Source organism: Elephantulus edwardii, unplaced genomic scaffold, assembly GCF_000299155.1.
Source record: "Elephantulus edwardii isolate Elephantulus edwardi_28Jun2011 unplaced genomic scaffold, EleEdw1.0 scaffold00046, whole genome shotgun sequence".
Taxonomy (NCBI): domain Eukaryota; kingdom Metazoa; phylum Chordata; class Mammalia; order Macroscelidea; family Macroscelididae; genus Elephantulus; species Elephantulus edwardii.
The window spans coordinates 6,282,594-6,290,623 of record NW_006399796.1 but is presented as its reverse complement, the minus strand read 5'-3'; positions in this window follow the sequence as shown (position 1 = coordinate 6,290,623).

The following is an 8,030-nucleotide window of genomic DNA, read 5'->3' as shown; positions in this document are numbered from 1 at the left end:
TCATTTTCTATGATCTGTCACAAGAGAAATCCTAATTTATAAATCTGTAATTCCTTCAATTCCTGAACAAGGATTTTCATATAATATTTGGCATAAAGTTTGGCTTCCCATATTTGATGAGCATGGAGATTTAATCTTTAGAAAGTCTCATTGTTTCTGATAAGGATAAATACTGCATAAGACCATTATTGTAAAAATAGAAGGATAACTAGTAAAATGTGTATGGGGATCCAAATAGGGAAGGGCTGGGAATAGCGGGATGAGGATGGGCAAAAGGAGATCATAGGTTAAGGAAATGGGAAAGATCCAGTGGGTATCTGGAACCACAGGATAATAGTGGGCATTGCTCAATGGTGATTGATTTTATAAAACGTAATAAATGAGAATGATTGTATGAAACACAATGTGAATGAAGGATAGTGTGAAACACTATACAAGCTTTATATGCAAAACAATGTAAAATTTAAAAAAAATAAAAATCAATGTAAAATTAAAAAAAAGGTTTCTATTTAAATAAATATTCCAGTCCATCAAATATTTTGGAATTTAGTAGACTTTATCTAGGGAGATAATAATTTGACTTAGACTAAGAATTCTTTATCAAGTTATATTTAAAAAAGACTTTTCTAACAAAAGTCTTGATTTTGAAGCTTGTTAAAAGGCAGAATCAATAAATTTCTTTTGAATTTGTAAGTTTGAGGGATCTATGACTTTGCATTGGAGATTATAATTTGCTTTTCTTTGAATTCTTGAGTAGCAGCAAGTGATACATTTACTGGAGAAAATTTGAAGCAAGATAGCATATCTGGAACAATTTACATATAAATTAATGAAACTATGTTCAATATAGGTAATTCAATTTATAATGCACTGTGTTTTACATTTTAAAACTGAAAACAGTAGAAATCAAATGTATGTAGCAATAAAGATAGATGCATAAAAGCATATCATCATTAGATTTTGACTGTTTGTCACTTTTAAATAATTCACCAGCTATATGACTTCCGTAAGAAAAATATGCAAATTTAAGCTATTTTAAGTAATCTTGAGGCAAGTAACAGGGTGTGTGGCTTGCATAAGTATTTTTCTCCTATCTTTATAAGTCACCATCTGGACTCAGGCAATTTTTGTTTTTGAAATGACTTTTCTATGCTTCTCGTTTTATTTGCTTTCCCTTTTTCTGAGCATTATTGTTTTATTGATTTTAAACATAAAGTAAAAATTTAAAACTGTAGAATTGTGCATTAAGATGGAGACTAAAATGGAAGAGAAATGGGAATATATATGAACATTATTCTTGGAAAGATAGATGGACAGCACAGGAGAGGGAAACCCCCAATGAGGTGAATTGATACAGTAACTGGGGTAATGGGGGTGATGTACCCGAATTACTGACACTGGCTCAGGACAGGGAAAGGTTCAGAGCTGCTGAATATAGGGTCGCTATACATCGAAGGCTGCTCAATGGCACATAACAACAATAACATACTATGACAGGGTTGGAAGCAGAAGTGGCATCCACTTCCTAAATAACATGCCTATAGAAATTCCATGAACTTTGATAAATGTCGATCACTGTAGAGGGGCTTCAGGCCTTTTGTTCATAAGGTCGCTATGAGTCACGTTCAACTCGAAGGCAATCAACATAACACATACATGTGGGAGTAAGTCAAACTAAGCCAAACCAAATCCATTGCCATTAAGCCAATTTCAACTCATAACACATGATTCTCTATGACAGACTATTGTAGCCCATGTTTTCCAAGGCTGTGATCTTTATGAAACAGATGGCCAAATATTTCTCTTGTGGTGTTCCTCATGAGTTTAAACCTTTGAATATTGATTAGTTACCTAACACTTAACCACTCCACTACCAGAGTTACTTCATGTCCACTGCCAGCTAATTGATTCTGAGTCCTGGCAAACTTTAATTAGGTTTCTGAGGCTATAATTATGGACAATGAAATTATTTATAGTTATGTGGTAAACTTTATATGAATGGACTTCAAGAAAAAACAAACATATATGTCTCAGAGAAAGTGCAACAAGGATGTTCCTTGGAGACAAGCATGGTGAAACTTCACTCAACATATCTTTGGAATGTCATTAGAAGGGCCAGTCCCTGGAAAAACACACAATGCTTGGAAAGAAAGAGGGTCTGTGTAAGAAGGAAAGATCCTCAAAAGATGAATTGACACAGTGGCTTTAACAATGGGCTTACATATATTAGCAAATATATTCAGGAGGACCTGAAGCGCCTGCTGCAGAGTGTCAAGGACTGCAGCCTACAATATGGATTGAGGTTCAATGTCAAGAAGACAAAGATTCTCACCACTGGACCAATTGGCAGCATCAGGATGGATGGTGAAGAGATTGAGATTGTACACAGCTTTAGTTTGCTTGGCTCCAAAGTCAACAGTCTTGGCACCAGCAGCCAGGAAATTAAAAGGCGCATTGCCATGGGAAAGTCTGCTGTTAGGGACTTCTCCAAAGTGCTGAAGAGCAATGGTGTCTCTTGGGAGACTAAGGTGCGTCTGATACAGCCCATGGTCTTCGCAATCACCTGTTATGCATCAGAGAGTTGGACAATGACCAAGGAGGATAGAAGGGGAATTGATGCCTTTGAGCTGTGGTGCTGGAGAAGAGTATTGAGAGTACCATGGACTGCTAGGAAAACAAACAGATTCATCCTGGAAAGGGTTAAACCGGTTGGCTCCTTGGAGGCAAGGATTCTGAGGCTCCATCTAACATACTTTGGACATGTTGTCAGGAGAGACCGGTCCTTAGAGAGGGACATCATGCTTGGGAGGGTGGAGGGATGGCGCAGGAGAGAAAGGCCCTCTATGAGGTGGATTGATTCAGTGACTGGGATAATTGGGATGGGAGTTTCAGAGACAGTGCGATTGGCACAGGACAGAGCGGAGTTTAGGGCTGTTGTACATAGGGTCGCTATGAGTCACAGGTGACTCGACGGCACATAACAACAATATATTAGCAAATGATGAGGATGTCACAGGAAAGGTAAAAGTTCAGAAACATTGCTCATAAAGTCAATGAGTTACATACAGTCAACTTGACAGCACATAACAACAACAACAACAACAACAACAATGATTTATTATTCTTCTTTCTGTGGCAGTGCTTTTCCAAAATGAAACTCTTTCAAATACCTGTTTGGAAAGCAAAAACATTATTAGTAAGTGACTCTTTATATGAAATTTCTAAATAGTAAGACAAAAGAAAGGATTGGTGAAATTTAACCTAACTTAATAATACAAATAATTATTATCACCAGTATTTATTACTTCTCTTCTCACCATGAGGGTACCTCTAGATCAATTCTTTTCATTCTAGAGTGAAAATGTCTATTTTCTTCTTTATCTTCCTCAAGAAATGAAGATTCCGTGGAAGGATGTTTTTGTACTGTCTGAAAATGTCTATAACATAGATTCTCTTAGAAAGTATGAGTTGTGTTCTTGACACTATGATTGGATGACAAAAAGGGATCTAAGACATGGATTCTAATCACAAAGTGCTTACAAATTCTCATTGTTTTCCTACGAAAAATCTTACATTTGTGATCTTTAATAATTCCTAAATTTAATTAGATGTATTCTGAAAACATACTTGTATCCTTTAATATTCAGAAACTACTACTTATAAAAATATTTTTCCTAGTCTCATAATGTTGCCTATTAGCAAGTTCTATGTTATTCAAATTTCAGATCAATCTCTTATTTAGTCGTTACATTTTAACTTGTTAGTGGAAATGTATTTCTGCCAGCCCATTAAACTCTTAATTTTATGAGACTCAGATTTATTTAAAATGCTGGTTATTAAATCATATTTATTTTATTTTCTATTTTGCAAGAATTTTTAAGAAGTGGCTGATATAGGTGACAGAAGTTGATTAGTACATATATAAAAGATACATCTCAAATAGATCTTTTGAACTCTTTTTTAATGAGTCTTATTTTACTTCATGTTATTCCCCTCTTAATAAACAACAGAAGAGAAAAGCTGGCATTTTCAATGGCTGTGTCCATTCTTTTACTCTACATAAAAGGTTTTTTTTTCTATTCCCTTATCTATCGAAAAATGTAAATTTTATTCTCTTCTATTTCTATTACTTTGTCTTTTCCCTCAGTATTGAAATATTTTTAAGGTTTCATTGTGATTTATTTTAGGGATAATATCATGTATAATACATGAACTAATTATCATGGAACTTAAGTCCTAATGGCAGAAGATACACAACTTAAGAATAAGCTAAAAGTTATTGGAAACACTTTTGATTAGCAAAACAAGGAGTAACAGTAAAATGTACAAATGTAGAAAAGCGATTCAAATATTAGTAATTCTGGAAATGGAAACAGCAATTTATTTCTTCCTCTCAGCAAATCAGGTAATGCCCATCCTTCCAAAATTCCACCAGCCTTTGCTGACAGTGAGGGATTCAAAGCAAGACAAAAGATTCAACCTAAACTAGAGTCAAGAACTCCAGGACATTGCACATGGGAGGAGTCTGAAATAAATTTTGCTCTCTCAAATTAGGCAACACCTATCCTCCCAGAATTCCACTGAGCTTTGTTGACAGTCAGGGATTCAAAACAAGACAAGAGATTCAACCCAAACTAGCACTGGCCTCTTGGGCCTGTATCTCTTTAACAAGTAAACAGCACCAGCATACCAGATCTAGAGGAGATACAGCCTTCACCTGGGAAATTATCCCACTGTGACAGCACTGTGCTGAAAAAGGAAGAGGAGAGACACCAAGTTACAAGATGACAGTCCTGGAGCAGAAGCTTTCCCTAGTACTACCTCAGACAGAAATCTCTCCTTAAAGCTGGTACTTGGGACTTAAAGCCTCCTAAACTCATGAGACACCTATTGGTGTGTCAGATCCCATAATGGATACACATGGTTGACAGTGTTTGGTAGAGGCCACAGATTAAGGCAGGCTTGGAAGCAAGAGTGGCATTCACTTCCTAAATATGCCTCTCTGGAAACTCTATGAACTTAGAGAAAGGGCAATAGTTATAGAACAGGGTTAAGGTCTTTTGTTCATAGGATCGCTACTTGAAGACACTTAACAACAACAACAATGTATAAGGCCAGGTCCTTGTCTCCATTTTAGAGTTGAGTGAAGCAACTTGACCCTGCAAGATGGGCCTTATTGTTTTGTTTGAGGGTTGGTGTGGAATATTTGGTTGATTTTTTTGTGGATTTTGGTTTTTGTTTGTTTTGGGTTTTTTTTAAGCCTCTTATTTAGAGTCAACAAGGCCTCCTAGAGGGCTCTTGCATTTAAGGTCAGGGCATTTTGGAGACTGGGAGAATCGGTTAGACTCTGTAAAATGATGTGCTTGTTTTTGGTTGAGAATCTGTCTGGAATGTTTGGTTGGGTTTTGTTTAAGCCTCTTGTTTAGAGTCGACAAGACCTCCTGGAAAGCCCTTGCGTTTAAAAGTAGGGCCCAAGGGATTATATTTTAATCACTTGTTACTATATTTTGGAGGACCATTCTTCTAAGCAAAGGGAAGAAATCAGAAAATTCAGGAGCTGAGTAAGAATATTTCAAAGGGCAGCTCAGGAAGACAAGGCAAAGTGTTATAATGAAATGTGCAAAGAACTAGAGTTGAAATTCAAAAGGGCCAAATTTGCACATTTGCTGAAGGAAATAAAAAACAAATTCAAGATTCAAATTGCAATAATTAAGAATGTTAGCAGCAGAATGTTGAATGATTCAGGAAGCATTAAAAGAAGATGGAAAGAGTACACAGAGTCATTGTACCAAGACAAATTGATTGATAGAGAAGAATTTCATGAAACTACATAAGACCAAGAAGCAATGGTGATAAAGGAGGAAGTACAGGCTGCTCTGAAAGACTTGGGGGAAAAAAAAAAAACCCAAACAAGGCCTGAGGAATTGATAGAATACCAATTGACATATTTTAACAAACAGATGCAGCCCTGGACATGCTCACCAGGTTGTGCCAAGAAGTCTGGAGGACAACTACCTGGCCATTCTTCTAGAAGAGAATAAAAACTAACCTTCATGAAACATATATCTTGCTATTTCAATTTGTTTGTTGCATTAAATTAACATCTTATTTTAGAAATAAATTTATTGTAACTCCCAAGATTTGGTCTTGTTCTTCATTTTGAATAAAGATTTTTCTCTTCTGAAAATAAAAAACATGTAAGGAGTATGCAGAGTCATTGTACCAAAAAAGAATCAGCTGGTACAAAATAATATCATGAAACAACATAAGATCAAGAGGCAATGGTGATGAAAGAGGAAGTTCAAGGTGCTCTGAAGGAATTTGGGAAAAAGAAAGCCCCAGGAATTAATGGAATACAAATTGACATATTTCAACAGATGTTGCCCTGGATATGCTCACCAGGCTTTGCCAGACAAACTGCAGGACAACTTCTTGGCCAAGTGACTGGTAGAGAGCCTTATTTATTCCCATGCAAAAAAAAGAAGGTCATCCAACATACTGTGAACATTATCGAACAGTATCATTAATATTGCACGCAAACAAAATCCTGCTGAAGATTATAAAAACACAATTGGAACAGTACATCGACAGAGAAGTACCAGAAATAGAAGCTGAGTTTAGCCAACATAAAAGTGATCTTGTCTGAGAGCCGAGAATACCAGAAAAATGTCTATCGATGTTTCATTAACTATGCAAAGGCATTTGACTGTGTGGATCACAACAAACTGTAGCTAACTCTGAGAAAAGTGAGAACACCTATTTTTGCTTATGTGAAACCTAAGCTTGGACCAGGAGGCTGTCATCAGAACAGAGCAAGGAAAAACTGCATGTTTTAAAATGGAGATGGTGTACACCAGGGATGTGTCCTATCTCCATACCTTTTCAATGTGTATGCAGAACAGATCATAGAAGCTGGGCTCTATTTTTCATCTTCTAAAGATTTGAGTTTCTTTTCAACATACCTCCCCCCTTTCTCTTGATTAATCTATTGTATTTCTAAATAGATTATTCAGTTGTATTACCTAAACATCATCTAGTTCTCCTGTTCCCAAAGTAAAGGAGTTTTATGCAGACAATTAGTCAGATAGCTGTTTCTTTGGTTTCCTCATTATCTTTTGTTCCAGAGAAATTAGTACTGATAGTGTATCTTAAGTGGTATTTTTTTATAAGCCTTTAAGATATCACTTACTATATGGGAAGCAAAATATAAACTTTAACAATTATATTGCACTAATTGATTAAACAGTCCCACAAGATGTAGTTAAAATTGATCAAATAAATATAACGAATCCCTTCCATCTTCTTTTAATGCTTCTTCAATATTCTTCCCATAGCATCCTTAAATATTGCCATGCAAAGCTTGAATTTGTTCTTTAGTTCCTTAGCTAAAGAAATAACAAGTGAGTTTGTCCCTTTTGATTTCCTGACTCTGGTTTTTGCACATTTCGTTATAATAGTTTGCTTTGTCTTCCTCATCTACCCTTTGAAATCTGTTAAGCTCCTTCTTGATTTTTCCTTTTTGCTTCGGCTTCTCAGCATTCTCGTGAAATATTCAGAGTCTCTTTTGACATCCATCTCAGTCTTTTCTGTGTTTGTAATGACCTTTTGTATTCCTCATGGACCATATTCTTGTTACCTTTCCACAGCTTGTCCAGGCTTCATTCTTTAGTGTTGAAGGCCTCAATTCTGTTCCTAAGATGTTTTTTAATTCAAGTGGGACTGAGTTAAAGTCAAATTTTAATTCTTGTGAATTTGTTTTATTTTGCTTTACCTTCAACTTGAACTTGTGTTCAAGTAGTTGATGGTCTGTTCCACAATTTTCACTTGGCCTTGTTTTCATAGCTAATATTGAGCTTTTCCAAGAATTCTTTCCACAGATGTAATCAATATGATTCCTCAGTAGATCTATCCTGTGCCAATCTTATTGTCTCTAATACACCTACCCCCATTACCCCAGTCACTGAATAAATCCATGTCATGGAGAGTGTTACCCTCCTGTGCTGTTTCTCCATCCTCCCAAGCATGATGTC